The 17041-nt window shown below is 53.2% G+C and overlaps 4 non-coding genes across 4 annotated transcripts; all 4 read left to right on the top strand.

The window, feature by feature from the left end:
• The first annotated feature begins 4883 nt into the window (after nucleotides 1-4883).
• Nucleotides 4884-4977, top strand: Trnay-gua (transfer RNA tyrosine (anticodon GUA)). The gene is made up of 2 exons: nucleotides 4884-4920; nucleotides 4942-4977. It is a non-coding gene; the product is annotated as a tRNA-Tyr (tRNA).
• Nucleotides 4978-8476: 3499 nt separating this feature from the next.
• On the top strand, nucleotides 8477-8570 carry Trnay-gua (transfer RNA tyrosine (anticodon GUA)). The gene is made up of 2 exons: nucleotides 8477-8513; nucleotides 8535-8570. It is a non-coding gene; the product is annotated as a tRNA-Tyr (tRNA).
• Nucleotides 8571-12081: 3511 nt separating this feature from the next.
• On the top strand, nucleotides 12082-12175 carry Trnay-gua (transfer RNA tyrosine (anticodon GUA)). The gene is made up of 2 exons: nucleotides 12082-12118; nucleotides 12140-12175. It is a non-coding gene; the product is annotated as a tRNA-Tyr (tRNA).
• Nucleotides 12176-15562: 3387 nt separating this feature from the next.
• Nucleotides 15563-15656, top strand: Trnay-gua (transfer RNA tyrosine (anticodon GUA)). Its single transcript has 2 exons — nucleotides 15563-15599; nucleotides 15621-15656. It is a non-coding gene; the product is annotated as a tRNA-Tyr (tRNA).
• Nucleotides 15657-17041: the final 1385 nt, after the last annotated feature.

Below are 17041 nucleotides of genomic sequence, written 5' to 3'. Positions count from 1 at the left end.
GGCAAATGTGCCAGGTGTGAAAGGGTCCCGGCTTATAAAGTCAGCCACCCTGAGGGGCCTGGAGGAAGGGTGGGGTAGAATCGCACAGCGCCGGGGGATTTAGGCAAACGTGAGAGCAGGGCTACCCGTGCCAGGAAAAAAAAAGCAAAGCCCAAGAACACATCAGTATTGTTTTAATTTTTATTTTTCATTGTTATTATAAATGTGATGTACAGAGGGGTTACAGTTACATAAGGCAGGTAAAGAATACATTTCTTTTTGGATAATGTCACCCTTTCCCTCCATATATCCCAGTTTTTCCTCCTGCCCCTACCCAGGAATTGTGTAGCTCCTTTAGTGAATGTCACTGCTGCATTTGTTCATCCTTTGTCCATCCATTCAAAGCAGCAGTATTTCAGACTCCATGGTAGAACACAATCTAGGGCAGACACCCTGCCCCCCCTTTCCTCAAAAAGGGAAGAGTTAAAAAGATGTGTTAGTAGGTGACAGTAATGATGTTAGACTTAAAAAACAAACAAACAAAAAGAAAACAGAAAATGGAAACCCACCAAGCATAGATTGCAAAATACATTGAAGAGTAGATAAGCCAGTCAAAGGGAAACACAAGGATGCCCAAGCACAAAACCAAAGAGATAAGAATTATTGAGCCACAGAAGAAGAGATAAAGGAAATTGATAATTAATATGAAACATATAGAGGAAAGAGAGTGGGTTCTCACCAGTACCTTGAAGAAGCAAGGAGATACCTGTAGGAAAAAAAAAAAAAAAAAAAGGAAGTTTGTTCCTAAAGGGTTGTGGAAAGGAGTGCAGTGGACGGGATTAGGTAGGCTACCTTAGAGGTCCTAGCAACTCATAACAATTGTGCTAGTCAGAATATGCTTGTCTAGAGTTCCATGGACTGATTGGTCAAGGTTAAATCAAATCACATAAGTCATTCATTGAGTTGGAGCCAGACTTAGGAACTCATTAAGGAGAATAAAATGAGAAAACAGCAGAAGCCTGGATATGAGCTTTATGAACAGCCCTATTATAACCATATCTATGGCTGTCCCATATCCTTTAAACATTTTTCTTAAGTCCAGTCATTTACATATGAGTAAATCTGTTTGAGAAAACTTGTTTTCCCAGTTTAGACAGCAAAGTGACATGACCTGGGTTCCACTGATCAGGCAGTGAGGAAAGGGTACAACTTGAAGCAAAAGACTAGTATATGACCCCATAAGGGAAAAACTCATATTTTCGCAGATATGGGAGTAGGTATTGGTTTTGCTTTAGTTCTGGAAAAAAAAATACACTGTATTACCTAAACAACTCATGTTTATTTTTTTTTATTGTGAAAATACTGTACAGAGGGGTTACAATTACATGGGCAAGGTAATGAGTACATTTCTTATCAAGCATTGTTGCCTCCTCTGTTGTTTCCCCTACCATCCCTTCCCATCCCCCGCTCCCCCCCCCCCCCAGTGAAGGAAGTTGCCCTAAAGGAGTGACCGCTTGGAAAGGGACTCTCCCCAGCAGATCTACTTGGGAGGAGATGAACTTGCAAATGAAGACCGCTCTGTTGCCCATATCTGTGCATCCACGTCTCCTGGAGCTGAAGAGAATTAGTAGGTTTGGGATACCAGTATAAAAGTTTGTCTTGATCCTTTCATGCACCACTATGTTTCCAATAGATAAATGTTCTCCAAGCTGCAGAACCTAAACGAATCTTTGCTAAATTTAGCAAAGAATTTGAAATTGTGGCTCCTGATAGTGACCTGGAGAGCTATGTTCTTCTTGATCCTTTCCCTTCCCTTGTCGATCTGGTGAACAAATCAAGAAGCCTATTCAGAAAGTAGTTTATAAGCGCTAGCTGGGCACCAGGCTGAGGCTGCTGACAACCCTGCCTTCAGCAAAGTGTTAACAAGAGCTTCGATTTCCCGGCAGATGGTTTTCTTTAAGAAAGATTCTTCTTTTTCCATTGGGAGTGAGGGACTCTGTTTCTGTGGGTGGATGCGTGTTCCCATAGAGCATTCTTTCTGGGAATTTCTCAGTGTCCTTCAGGCAATGCTTGGAATCAGTGTCATGTCTCTGACTAGAAGTGCAATGCTGAAAACAGGATGGAATGATATAACTAGGAAAAGCAGATAAGAGAAATTGGGCAAGTTAGTAGGGTGGCTGAATGGTCTAAAGTGCTGGACTTTAAGCTCCAGTCTGTCTGGAGGCATGGGTTTGAGTCCCACCACAGCCAGAGTTTTGTTTCTGCAATGACTGGTGCAAAATGATTGGAAATTATTCCCTAAGTTAGTCATTCTTCCTTTGGCCTAACTCCAATACTTGTCTGAATTTTCTTAAGACCTACCATTGCACTATTGAACTCATTGAGTCTGGTACCATATTCTCATCTTTTGTTTGGGAGCCTTCCAAACCAGTACTAGGATGGCTAACATCTGGTCTTTCCCAACCAGATTTCATGAGAATTCTAAATTATCTCATCAACTATGAGTAGAAATGTTTCTGGGTTAGAGGTGTGGCTCAGATAGCAGAGTGCCAGCCAATGAGCAAAAGCAAACATCAGATAAAGTTCAAATCTTGTTCTTGGATCAGAGAAAGGAAGGGAGGGAGGAAAGAAGGGAAGAAGGAAGGAAGAGGAAGGAAGGAAGAGAGGGAAAGAGGGAGGGAATTCCAAACATTGTCAAATGTCCCACAGAGCACAGGAAGCAAAAATGTCTCAATAAATGTGTGGATTGTCTCTGAACTTCCATATAACAGAAGTTTTTAATTTTGACAACGTGCAGATAATGTTGTTCCCCTACAATTGGTTATGCTATCAATGTTACATCTGAAAATTCTTTCCCTAAAATAAGTTGAGAGACTTTCTTCCTAAAAAAAGTCTTGAGGGGGCTGGGAAGGTGGCTCAGTGGTAGAGCGCTAGGGTTTGATTCCTCAGCACTACATAAGCAAAAAGAAAAAAAGCCGGAAGTGGTGCTGTGGCTCAAGTGGTAGAGCTCTAGCCTTTAGCTGAAGAGCTGAGAGATAGAGCCCAGGCCCAGAGTTCAGGCCCCACGACCGGACCAAAAAAAAGAAAAAAAGGTCTTGAGTTGTACTGTTAAGTATATGAATGAATGACTTTGAGTTATTTTTTGGTATATGATGTGACATAGGGATCAAAATTATTTCTTCTTGCAATTTTTTACCACCATTTGTATAAAATAACTACTTTTCTTTTTATTAACAAATTATGGACAGTTTTATTTCTGTACTTATAATGCACAATTCCATTCTTCTTTGTCTTAATGCCATTGTGGTGCTATGTTAATTACAACACCTTTATAATAAATGAATATAATGATAAAAATCAATTCAACCATAAATCTAATAACTGAGTTAGTACAAGTGAGTCCTCCAACTATATAGTCTTAAAATTATTTACATAATATGTATCATTTATATTTATGGATTCCTTCTTTTTGTGTGTGGAGTGTGTGTGTGTGTGTGTGTGTGTGTGTGTGTGTGTGTGTGTGTGTGTGTGTGTGTGTGTGTGTGTGTGTGTGTGTGTGTGTGACTGTCTATCTGACTGTCTGTCCTGGGAATGGAAAACAGATGCTGAGCACAGTTTCTCAGATTTTTTTGGCTCAAGGCTAGATACCTACCACAACTCCATGAAACCATATCTCTGATAGTTAATTGAAGACAGGAGACTTTGAGAGCAATTAAAGAGTCTGGGCACTATGAGCACAGAACAAGGTGCAGGATGTGAAAATATGCTCAGAGAGTGCTAGTACAACCACAAGGTAAGACACAGGCTAAGGGAATGAACTGTTCACATTGGAAATAGATTCTGAATCCAAGCCCATATTGGAAAGAAAGAAAATGTGGGGATCACTTGAAAGCCACAGCAGACCCCTAGGAAATTCCAGGATGTTCCTAGTCCACTGACCCAAGCAACCCCAGGCCCTCTTTGGGACATTTTCCAGCATATCTCTTCCTGCCGTCAATACAGACAACATTGGGGTAGAGGGGAATTCAATGCATGGAGAGAGAAGTCTATAGAGGATGGCTCTCTTCTCACTATATGGCCAACACTACTCCCTGCTGGTGGAATGAGATGGCATCTATGGATACCTTCCCTTGCCTCCTCTCCTATCCCCTCCCCTCCGCTCCACTCCCCTCTCCTCTCCTGTCCCCTCCCCTCCCCTTCTCCGGCTTTCTTTGAGGTACCTTCTCTTTACTTTCTCTCCCCTAACTAAACCAGCATCCCCTCCCCAGCTTTTTCATCTCCTCAGAAGCAGTCTTCCCTGCTCACCCACTCATGTTCTACTTTCTAGCCAAGAGCACAGAAGAATGAATCAGTGAGGTCTACCCTGCTCTTACAGGTCCCTCTGGCTAACAAGCAAGCCCAAGATCATCCCCTGCCTTCTCTTTCAATAATACTCATTACTCCTCCTCCTCCTCCTCCTGCTCCTACTCTGCCTCTTCCTCCTCCTCCTCTCCTTCTTCTGCTTCGCCTTCGCCTTCCCTTTCTTCTTATTATCCTTCTTTTTCTTTTCCTGTGCCTTCCCATTCCACTTCGCCTTCCTCCTCCCCGAACTTCTTCTCCTCTTAACGTTCCTCCTCCACTTCCTTTAACTCCACAGACCCCTCTGCAGCAGCACCCCTAGCACCAGCAATGAGCAGCCACCTCTGTCAGCAGTGCCAGTGCTACTAGCAGGGCTCCCTGGGCTTCCCAGGTCCCAGACTGGAGAGCTGGCAGCTCCCAGGAGGCCTTGGGGGCGGGCCCAAGGGAGGCTGGGCAGGTTCCCAACCAGACTCAGTCAGTCTCTAGAGACCTGCTGCTTTCCAGGGACACACCTGGCCTCCCTGCTAGCCACAAAGACCAAGCAGCCAGCCCACAACCGAGCACACCCTTTGATAGCTCAGTTGGTAGAGCGGAGGACTGTAGACTGGACACCCAGCCACGGCCATCCTTAGGTCGCTGGTTCGATTCCGGCTCGAAGGAAGAAGTGCCTGAAGCTTTTGGCAAACACACAGACACGCAGCCACGCCCTGTTCTACCTGGCCAGGCCGCGTCCCCAAGCCTCCAAGGCAAAACCCAGCAGAGCCTTGCTTGAGCCTTTGGGACCTCACACCTCCAAGGCACACAGCCCTGCTGCTCCCTCCTGGACACACTGCCACCCACACAAGCTCCTCAGGGACACAGCCATCCCCTGCCTGCAGCCTCCTGACTCCTGCCAGCTGGACACACAACCCCCGCCTGCCAGCACCTTCACTTTTAGCTGCCTGACACCCCAACCCCATCCCAACACTCCACCTCTACCTTGCCCCTCACCACAGCTCTGCTGCCCCTGACCCCTGGGCCTCTCTAGCCACTGAGCACAGGACTGTCAGCCCCACCTCTTGCTGACCCCGCCCTACCCTGGACCAACCCAACAAGGAATCCACCTCCTCCTGCCTACCCACACTCTTGCCTCCATTCTCTTTCTGAGGCCCAGCACTGCAAAGGCATCTCACAGTGTCCCAGTGCCTGCTCATCTCACGCCTTCATCTTCACCCTTCCCTCCAGCTCTTCCTCTGTCCCTGTCTCTCCACTTGTTTCTATCTGGCTTCTCGTGTGTTGGGCTCTCTCTGTCTCTTCCCTCTCCCTGCCTCTCCTGGGGTCACTGTGGGCCCCTTCCTGTCTCTTTCCCTGTCCCACACTAACTCTCCTGCTCCCCTGTGTCTCCCTAGTTACTGGAATGCCTGAGGCCTTTCCGTGCCAACTACAGACCTCTGGAGGGCACAGGGGACAGGAGGCAGGAGGCAGCAGAGGTTCTTCAGGTAGTGTTGCCCAGGAGGGCTGGGATTTGACAGGCATGTGGCCCAGCTGCCCACATCTCCTGGACCCCACCTTGGCTGTGCACCCCCTACAGGGGTGTTGCCTTGGCCTTCTGCAGTGGAGAGAACAGGGACATCTGGCACTGGGTGGATGGTGGGCATTAGTGCCTGGACCCTTCCCACAGCCCTGTACCCTCCCCAATGATCCCTGTGCAAGTGACTCACACAAGGCACAGAGAGTGAACACCCAGAGGCCTGACAAGATCTCAAGGCACTCAGGACACTCAGTGGGCGCTGGACTGCTGGGGCAAAGGGACCGACACAGCCAGGATAGCTTCAGGGGCATCAGCGTCCTTGCAAAGGCACATCAATGGCGCCCTTCCTTGGCCACCTATGGGCCTGCTGCTGCCTATGAGCAGCCTAGATCCTTTCCCTCCCCGTCCCAAGTGACCCCAGCAGGAAGAGGGTAGACAGTCTCCAGGAGGAAGGCTGTCAAGCCCCTCTGAGAGGACGGAGTGGGTGTGGTGGATCTGTGTCCAGTGCTCCCAGAAGAAGGGTCCTCTGGAGCAGTCTCCACACACCTCATGGACACAGGAAGCTGGACACAGACAGGACACACACCCACGGGTAGCGCTAAGGAACCTAGACTTCCCAAGCTAGGGCAGAGAAGGGGATGCTCCCACCCCACCTCCACACATACACACTCCCTCCAGTGCCTCTCCTTCCAAACACTCGCTCCCATCAGTGGTGTTTAGAAGAGAGTTGGCACAAGAGATGTTAGGAGCATCTATGACTTCCGGAGCAGCTGTGACCTTCACATGCCAAGGTTCTACCACCAACCCCTTGTCCTCCATCTACTCCTTCCGCTTCCCCCCATCAAGCCACGAAGGTGAAGGGATCCCAGGTGCAGGAAGAGGCCCCAACCTTGGGTGACAGCATGCCCAGACTCAGCTTGGCCCTGGAGATGGCTGGATGTGCCTAACGTGACGTGTGCTGAAGTCACCCTGCATGGATGTTGACCCTCTAGGCTAGGAGTCACCACATTTGGAACCTTGGAGGCAGAGCCTCATGGGGCAGCCAGCGCTTTCCTGGCTTCTTGCCAGATGGAGTGTGGTGCCAGGGTCCTGATCTTTGTAGCCTTGGGGCATGGGGAGAGAAGGAGTGAGGGGGAGCTAAGGTTGGGGAGGAAAGTGGGCTGCTTGTGATAAAGTCACCTTGACCCAGGTGCCTTCCCGACCACCTTGCTTTGGGGGTAGTGGCCACCAAGCCAGTGGGAGTTCAGTTCCTTTCAGAGTAGCTGGCAACAGCCGGTCTCTCTTGGGCACCTCTGTTTAGTCTGGGCGGCTGGGACAGTCAGCAGAGGGTCCGGGCACCCTGGGTACAGGGACGCAAGGCGGGAACTGAAACCAGCCTGACACACTGCTGGCATGACCACATGACCAGCTACAAGCTCAGGGAACGCAGTGCTCCCTCTGGCAATGGATTCTGAGTCCCATTGTGGAGGATGGCAGGGGAGAAAAGGGGTGTCTGTCTTTGGGGGGAGGGGGGAGGGGGAGGGTGGGTGTCTCTTCCAACCCCACCTCATGCATCTGGCTCCTACCCCAGAGGCCTGGCAAAGTCCTGGGTGCCCCTAGCCCGTTGACCCAAGCAAACCCAGGACTTCTGTGGGTGGTTTTCCAGCATGTCTCCTTGTGCCCTCAATACAGTACAATGTTGGGCTGGAAGGTCCTGGAATGCATGGAGAAAGAAGTCTGTGGAGGAAAGCCCCATTCTGACTGTATGGCCAACAGGACTCCCTGATGGTGGGAGGAGATGGCATCTCTGGATGCCTTCCCTTGCCTCCTCTCCTGTCCCATGCCCTCCCCTCGCCTCCCCTCCCCTCTCCTCTCAGCTCCTCCCCTGTCCCCACCCTGCCCTGCTCCAGCTTTCTTTGCCCTGCCTTCCCTTTGTTTGGTCTCTCCTACCTGACCCTTGCCTCCCCTGCCAGCCTTTTTTCTCTCCTCAACAGCAGTCCTCCTTCCTCACCCACTCATGTTCTGCTTTCTGGCCAAGGGGCGCAGCTGAGCGCCCTGAAGGTTGACTCAATGACGTCTCCCCTCTTCTTAAGTGTCCCGCTGGCTGACCAGCAAGCCCACCCAGAGCATTGCCCTTCCTCCCCCTTTCCTCCTGCTTTCCTCCTCCTTTCCCTCTCCTCTTTGTGCTGCTGCTCCTCCAGCTCCTCCTGCTCTTCCAGCCCCTCCTGCTGCTGCTGCTGCTGCTGCTGCTGCTGCTGCTGCTGCTCCTCCTCCTCCTCCTCCTCCTCCTCCTCCTCCTTCTCCTCCTCCTCCTCCTCCTCCCCCTCCTCCTACTCCTCCTGCTGCACCTCCTCCTCCTCCTCCTCTAACCTCCAGATCCTCCTCCTGCTTTGACTCCCCTGACCCCTCTGCAGCAGCACCCCTAGCACCAGCAATGAGCAGCCACCTCTGTCAGCAGTGCCAGTGCTACTAGCAGGGCTCCCTGGGCTTCCCAGGTCCCAGACTGGAGAGCTGGCAGCTCCCAGGAGGCCTTGGGGGCGGGCCCAAGGGAGGCTGGGCAGGTTCCCAACCAGACTCAGTCAGTCTCTAGAGACCTGCTGCTTTCCAGGGACACACCTGGCCTCCCTGCTAGCCACAAAGACCAAGCAGCCAGCCCACAACCGAGCACACCCTTCGATAGCTCAGTTGGTAGAGCGGAGGACTGTAGACTGGACACCCAGCCACGGCCATCCTTAGGTCGCTGGTTCGATTCCGGCTCGAAGGAAGAAGTGCCTGAAGCTTTTGGCAAACACACACAGACACGCAGCCACGCCCTGTTCTACCTGGCCAGGCCGCGTCCCCAAGCCTCCAAGGCAAAACCCAGCAGAGCCTTGCTTGAGCCTTTGGGACCTCACACCTCCAAGGCACACAGCCCTGCTGCTCCCTCCTGGACACACTGCCACCCACACAAGCTCCTCAGGGACACAGCCATCCCCTGCCTGCAGCCTCCTGACTCCTGCCAGCTGGACACACAACCCCCGCCTGCCAGCACCTTCACTTTTAGCTGCCTGACACCCCAACCCCATCCCAACACTCCACCTCTACCTTGCCCCTCACCACAGCTCTGCTGCCCCTGACCCCTGGGCCTCTCTAGCCACTGAGCACAGGACTGTCAGCCCCACCTCTTGCTGACCCCGCCCTACCCTGGACCAACCCAACAAGGAATCCACCTCCTCCTGCCTACCCACACTCTTGCCTCCATTCTCTTTCTGAGGCCCAGCACTGCAAAGGCATCTCACAGTGTCCCAGTGCCTGCTCATCTCACGCCTTCATCTTCACCCTTCCCTCCAGCTCTTCCTCTGTCCCTGTCTCTCCACTTGTTTCTATCTGGCTTCTCGTGTGTTGGGCTCTCTCTGTCTCTTCCCTCTCCCTGCCTCTCCTGGGGTCACTGTGGGCCCCTTCCTGTCTCTTTCCCTGTCCCACACTAACTCTCCTGCTCCCCTGTGTCTCCCTAGTTACTGGAATGCCTGAGGCCTTTCCGTGCCAACTACAGACCTCTGGAGGGCACAGGGGACAGGAGGCAGGAGGCAGCAGAGGTTCTTCAGGTAGTGTTGCCCAGGAGGGCTGGGATTTGACAGGCATGTGGCCCAGCTGCCCACATCTCCTGGACCCCACCTTGGCTGTGCACCCCCTACAGGGGTGTTGCCTTGGCCTTCTGCAGTGGAGAGAACAGGGACATCTGGCACTGGGTGGATGGTGGGCATTAGTGCCTGGACCCTTCCCACAGCCCTGTACCCTCCCCAATGATCCCTGTGCAAGTGACTCACACAAGGCACAGAGAGTGAACACCCAGAGGCCTGACAAGATCTCAAGGCACTCAGGACACTCAGTGGGCGCTGGACTGCTGGGGCAAAGGGACCGACACAGCCAGGATAGCTTCAGGGGCATCAGCGTCCTTGCAAAGGCACATCAATGGCGCCCTTCCTTGGCCACCTATGGGCCTGCTGCTGCCTATGAGCAGCCTAGATCCTTTCCCTCCCCGTCCCAAGTGACCCCAGCAGGAAGAGGGTAGACAGTCTCCAGGAGGAAGGCTGTCAAGCCCCTCTGAGAGGACGGAGTGGGTGTGGTGGATCTGTGTCCAGTGCTCCCAGAAGAAGGGTCCTCTGGAGCAGTCTCCACACACCTCATGGACACAGGAAGCTGGACACAGACAGGACACACACCCACGGGTAGCGCTAAGGAACCTAGACTTCCCAAGCTAGGGCAGAGAAGGGGATGCTCCCACCCCACCTCCACACATACACACTCCCTCCAGTGCCTCTCCTTCCAAACACTCGCTCCCATCAGTGGTGTTTAGAAGAGAGTTGGCACAAGAGATGTTAGGAGCATCTATGACTTCCGGAGCAGCTGTGACCTTCACATGCCAAGGTTCTACCACCAACCCCTTGTCCTCCATCTACTCCTTCCGCTTCCCCCCATCAAGCCACGAAGGTGAAGGGATCCCAGGTGCAGGAAGAGGCCCCAACCTTGGGTGACAGCATGCCCAGACTCAGCTTGGCCCTGGAGATGGCTGGATGTGCCTAACGTGACGTGTGCTGAAGTCACCCTGCATGGATGTTGACCCTCTAGGCTAGGAGTCACCACATTTGGAACCTTGGAGGCAGAGCCTCATGGGGCAGCCAGCGCTTTCCTGGCTTCTTGCCAGATGGAGTGTGGTGCCAGGGTCCTGATCTTTGTAGCCTTGGGGCATGGGGAGAGAAGGAGTGAGGGGGAGCTAAGGGTGGGGAGGAAAGTGGGCTGCTTGTGATAAAGTCACCTTGACCCAGGTGCCTTCCCGACCACCTTGCTTTGGGGGTAGTGGCCACCAAGCCAGTGGGAGTTCAGTTCCTTTCAGAGTAGCTGGCAACAGCCGGTCTCTCTTGGGCACCTCTGTTTAGTCTGGGCGGCTGGGACAGTCAGCAGAGGGTCCGGGCACCCTGGGTACAGGGACGCAAGGCGGGAACTGAAACCAGCCTGACACACTGCTGGCATGACCACATGACCAGCTACAAGCTCAGGGAACGCAGTGCTCCCTCTGGCAATGGATTCTGAGTCCCATTGTGGAGGATGGCAGGGGAGAAAAGGGGTGTCTGTCTTTGGGGGGAGGGGGGGAGGGGGAGGGTGGGTGTCTCTTCCAACCCCACCTCATGCATCTGGCTCCTACCCCAGAGGCCTGGCAAAGTCCTGGGTGCCCCTAGCCCGTTGACCCAAGCAAACCCAGGACCTCTGTGGGTGGTTTTCCAGCATGTCTCCTTGTGCCCTCAATACAGTACAATGTTGGGCTGGAAGGTCCTGGAATGCATGGAGAAAGAAGTCTGTGGAGGAAAGCCCCATTCTGACTGTATGGCCAACAGGACTCCCTGATGGTGGGAGGAGATGGCATCTCTGGATGCCTTCCCTTGCCTCCTCTCCTGTCCCATGCCCTCCCCTCGCCTCCCCTCCCCTCTCCTCTCAGCTCCTCCCCTGTCCCCACCCTGCCCTGCTCCAGCTTTCTTTGCCCTGCCTTCCCTTTGTTTGGTCTCTCCTACCTGACCCTTGCCTCCCCTGCCAGCCTTTTTTCTCTCCTCAACAGCAGTCCTCCTTCCTCACCCACTCATGTTCTGCTTTCTGGCCAAGGGGCGCAGCTGAGCGCCCTGAAGGTTGACTCAATGACGTCTCCCCTCTTCTTAAGTGTCCCGCTGGCTGACCAGCAAGCCCACCCAGAGCATTGCCCTTCCTCCCCCTTTCCTCCTGCTTTCCTCCTCCTTTCCCTCTCCTCTTTGTGCTGCTGCTCCTCCAGCTCCTCCTGCTCTTCCAGCCCCTCCTGCTGCTGCTGCTGCTGCTGCTGCTGCTGCTGCTGCTGCTCCTCCTCCTCCTCCTCCTCCTCCTCCTCCTCCTCCTCCTCCTTCTCCTCCTCCTCCTCCTCCTCCCCCTCCTCCTACTCCTCCTGCTGCACCTCCTCCTCCTCCTCCTCTAACCTCCAGATCCTCCTCCTGCTTTGACTCCCCTGACCCCTCTGCAGCAGCACCCCTAGCACCAGCAATGAGCAGCCACCTCTGTCAGCAGTGCCAGTGCTACTAGCAGGGCTCCCTGGGCTTCCCAGGTCCCAGACTGGAGAGCTGGCAGCTCCCAGGAGGCCTTGGGGGCGGGCCCAAGGGAGGCTGGGCAGGTTCCCAACCAGACTCAGTCAGTCTCTAGAGACCTGCTGCTTTCCAGGGACACACCTGGCCTCCCTGCTAGCCACAAAGACCAAGCAGCCAGCCCACAACCGAGCACACCCTTCGATAGCTCAGTTGGTAGAGCGGAGGACTGTAGACTGGACACCCAGCCACGGCCATCCTTAGGTCGCTGGTTCGATTCCGGCTCGAAGGAAGAAGTGCCTGAAGCTTTTGGCAAACACACACAGACACGCAGCCACGCCCTGTTCTACCTGGCCAGGCCGCGTCCCCAAGCCTCCAAGGCAAAACCCAGCAGAGCCTTGCTTGAGCCTTTGGGACCTCACACCTCCAAGGCACACAGCCCTGCTGCTCCCTCCTGGACACACTGCCACCCACACAAGCTCCTCAGGGACACAGCCATCCCCTGCCTGCAGCCTCCTGACTCCTGCCAGCTGGACACACAACCCCCGCCTGCCAGCACCTTCACTTTTAGCTGCCTGACACCCCAACCCCATCCCAACACTCCACCTCTACCTTGCCCCTCACCACAGCTCTGCTGCCCCTGACCCCTGGGCCTCTCTAGCCACTGAGCACAGGACTGTCAGCCCCACCTCTTGCTGACCCCGCCCTACCCTGGACCAACCCAACAAGGAATCCACCTCCTCCTGCCTACCCACACTCTTGCCTCCATTCTCTTTCTGAGGCCCAGCACTGCAAAGGCATCTCACAGTGTCCCAGTGCCTGCTCATCTCACGCCTTCATCTTCACCCTTCCCTCCAGCTCTTCCTCTGTCCCTGTCTCTCCACTTGTTTCTATCTGGCTTCTCGTGTGTTGGGCTCTCTCTGTCTCTTCCCTCTCCCTGCCTCTCCTGGGGTCACTGTGGGCCCCTTCCTGTCTCTTTCCCTGTCCCACACTAACTCTCCTGCTCCCCTGTGTCTCCCTAGTTACTGGAATGCCTGAGGCCTTTCCGTGCCAACTACAGACCTCTGGAGGGCACAGGGGACAGGAGGCAGGAGGCAGCAGAGGTTCTTCAGGTAGTGTTGCCCAGGAGGGCTGGGATTTGACAGGCATGTGGCCCAGCTGCCCACATCTCCTGGACCCCACCTTGGCTGTGCACCCCCTACAGGGGTGTTGCCTTGGCCTTCTGCAGTGGAGAGAACAGGGACATCTGGCACTGGGTGGATGGTGGGCATTAGTGCCTGGACCCTTCCCACAGCCCTGTACCCTCCCCAATGATCCCTGTGCAAGTGACTCACACAAGGCACAGAGAGTGAACACCCAGAGGCCTGACAAGATCTCAAGGCACTCAGGACACTCAGTGGGCGCTGGACTGCTGGGGCAAAGGGACCGACACAGCCAGGATAGCTTCAGGGGCATCAGCGTCCTTGCAAAGGCACATCAATGGCGCCCTTCCTTGGCCACCTATGGGCCTGCTGCTGCCTATGAGCAGCCTAGATCCTTTCCCTCCCCGTCCCAAGTGACCCCAGCAGGAAGAGGGTAGACAGTCTCCAGGAGGAAGGCTGTCAAGCCCCTCTGAGAGGACGGAGTGGGTGTGGTGGATCTGTGTCCAGTGCTCCCAGAAGAAGGGTCCTCTGGAGCAGTCTCCACACACCTCATGGACACAGGAAGCTGGACACAGACAGGACACACACCCACGGGTAGCGCTAAGGAACCTAGACTTCCCAAGCTAGGGCAGAGAAGGGGATGCTCCCACCCCACCTCCACACATACACACTCCCTCCAGTGCCTCTCCTTCCAAACACTCGCTCCCATCAGTGGTGTTTAGAAGAGAGTTGGCACAAGAGATGTTAGGAGCATCTATGACTTCCGGAGCAGCTGTGACCTTCACATGCCAAGGTTCTACCACCAACCCCTTGTCCTCCATCTACTCCTTCCGCTTCCCCCCATCAAGCCACGAAGGTGAAGGGATCCCAGGTGCAGGAAGAGGCCCCAACCTTGGGTGACAGCATGCCCAGACTCAGCTTGGCCCTGGAGATGGCTGGATGTGCCTAACGTGACGTGTGCTGAAGTCACCCTGCATGGATGTTGACCCTCTAGGCTAGGAGTCACCACATTTGGAACCTTGGAGGCAGAGCCTCATGGGGCAGCCAGCGCTTTCCTGGCTTCTTGCCAGATGGAGTGTGGTGCCAGGGTCCTGATCTTTGTAGCCTTGGGGCATGGGGAGAGAAGGAGTGAGGGGGAGCTAAGGTTGGGGAGGAAAGTGGGCTGCTTGTGATAAAGTCACCTTGACCCAGGTGCCTTCCCGACCACCTTGCTTTGGGGGTAGTGGCCACCAAGCCAGTGGGAGTTCAGTTCCTTTCAGAGTAGCTGGCAACAGCCGGTCTCTCTTGGGCACCTCTGTTTAGTCTGGGCGGCTGGGACAGTCAGCAGAGGGTCCGGGCACCCTGGGTACAGGGACGCAAGGCGGGAACTGAAACCAGCCTGACACACTGCTGGCATGACCACATGACCAGCTACAAGCTCAGGGAACGCAGTGCTCCCTCTGGCAATGGATTCTGAGTCCCATTGTGGAGGATGGCAGGGGAGAAAAGGGGTGTCTGTCTTTGGGGGGAGGGGGGGAGGGGGAGGGTGGGTGTCTCTTCCAACCCCCCCTCATGCATCTGGCTCCTACCCCAGAGGCCTGGCAAAGTCCTGGGTGCCCCTAGCCCGTTGACCCAAGCAAACCCAGGACCTCTGTGGGTGGTTTTCCAGCATGTCTCCTTGTGCCCTCAATACAGTACAATGTTGGGCTGGAAGGTCCTGGAATGCATGGAGAAAGAAGTCTGTGGAGGAAAGCCCCATTCTGACTGTATGGCCAACAGGACTCCCTGATGGTGGGAGGAGATGGCATCTCTGGATGCCTTCCCTTGCCTCCTCTCCTGTCCCATGCCCTCCCCTCGCCTCCCCTCCCCTCTCCTCTCAGCTCCTCCCCTGTCCCCACCCTGCCCTGCTCCAGCTTTCTTTGCCCTGCCTTCCCTTTGTTTGGTCTCTCCTACCTGACCCTTGCCTCCCCTGCCAGCCTTTTTTCTCTCCTCAACAGCAGTCCTCCTTCCTCACCCACTCATGTTCTGCTTTTTGGCCAAGGGGCGCAGCTGAGCACCTTGATTGACCCAATGAAGTCTTCCCTTTTCTTAAGGGTCCAGCTGGCTGACCAGCAAGCCCACTCAGAGCATTGCCCTTCTTTTCCCTTTCCTTCTCCTTTCCTTCTGCTTTCCTCCTCCTTTCCCTCTCCTCTTTGTGCTGCTCCTCTTCCTGCTCCTCCTGCTCCTCCTGCCCCTCCTCCTCCTCCTTCTCCTCTAACCTCCAGATCCTCCTCCTGCTTTGACTCCCCTGACCCCTCTGCAGCAGCACCCCTAACACCAGCAATGAGCAGCCACTTCTGTCAGCAGTGCCAGTGCCACTAGCATGGCTCCCTGAGCTTCTCAGGTCCCATACTGGAGAGCTGGCATCTCCCAGTAGGCCTTGGAGGCGGGCCCAAGGGAGGCTGGGCAGGTTCCCAACCAGACTCAGTCAGTCTCTAGAGACCTGCTGCTTTCCGGGGACACACCTGGCCTCCCTGCTAGTCACAAAGACCAAGCACCCAACCCACCACAGTGCACACCCTTCGATAGCTCAGTTGGTAGAGTGGAGGACTGTAGACTGGATACCCCGCCATGGCCATCCTTAGGTCGTTTGTTCGATTCCGGCTCGAAGGAAGTGCCTGAAGCTTTTGGCAAACACACACAGACACACAGCCATGCCTTGTTCTACCTGCCAGGCAGTGTCCCCAAGCCTCCCAGGCAAAACCCAGCAGAGCCTTGCTTGAGCCTTTTGGACCTCAAACCTCCAAGTGGCTAAGGCACACAGCCGGGCTCCCTCCTGGACACACTTCCACCCACACAATTTTTTCTGGGACATAGTCATTTCTTCCCAGAATGTCACACACAACTTTTTGTTTGTTTTTTTTTTTTTTAAATTCTCCCTAGCTCCCCATGAATATCCTTACATACCCCTTCCAATTGCCGCTCATCTCATTTCGTTTCCTGCCTTTCCTCTTACTTGTGTTCTTATGTATTTTTAGCTGGTGGAGACCTGTTGTGTAACTCATCAAAGAATTTTGTTGTTTTTATATTCCCGTTTTTCACACAAGTTACTGGTTTTTGCTCACTGTCAATGCTTGTCATTGTGTTTGCCATCTATTTTTTTTTTTGTCTAATTTCTCTCTCTCCTTCCCTCTGTCCCTTCCTCCTTCTGTCTGGTCTTTCTTTCTCTCTCTCTGTACTGTCTTCCTCCCTCCTGTCCTGTCTTCCCCCTCCTTCTCTCTGTTTCCTTTTCTTTTTTCTTTTTTGTTACTCGTGTTTGAGCTTGAACTCTGTATCTGTGTTTTCTGACTCTGCTCTTTTCCTCATTCCTGTGTGTCTCTCACTTGGTCAACACTTTGTTTCAACTTTTCATGTTTTATTTCTAGATAAATACCTTGAGGTCTTCTTTCCCTGGTGGTCTTTGACCTAGTGATCTTTAGATCTCTTCCTCCAGGATAATTATTTTTACTTGGAGCCATTTGCACTCAGATCACCATTTGTATCTTTCATTGGGTTTATTTGTATTTGGGGCTGTCTACCACTTTCTATGTATTCTTTCACTTTTTTGTTGATTATATAGATAAACCAAGGATCTTGCCAAATTTAAGGAATTAAATTCCAGTAAGTTCCATGTCTAGCCCAGGTTTTGTTTCTTTATATTAATTGGAATTTAATAAAACATTTCTTTTTCCTTTCCAAGAGTCTATTGTGTTTGATCTTTGACCTATTAGAATTTTCTTTTGAAGTTGTCCTGTTCAATTGTGAAATTTTTTTCAGTCTTGGTGCTTGAACTCAGGGTGTGGGTGCTGTCTCAAAGTTTTTCACTCAAGTCTAGTATTTTATCAGTTTTCTGGTGTTTAATGGAGATGAATCTCACAGGCCTTCCTGCCCAGGCTGTCTTCAAACTGTGTTCCTCAGACCTCAGCCTCCTGAAAAGGTAGGATTACAGGCATGAGACACCAGCCCCAACTGTGAAATTATTTTTAAAATCATAAGTTGTTCTGAGAAGATTTACCATT

This window comes from Dipodomys merriami, unplaced genomic scaffold, assembly GCF_024711535.1.
Source record: "Dipodomys merriami isolate MVZ:Mamm:240054 unplaced genomic scaffold, mDipMer1.0.p SCAF_1, whole genome shotgun sequence".
Taxonomy (NCBI): Eukaryota; Metazoa; Chordata; class Mammalia; order Rodentia; family Heteromyidae; genus Dipodomys; species Dipodomys merriami.
Note: the sequence above shows the minus strand (reverse complement) of the source record. Positions and strands in the feature narration are given on the sequence as shown.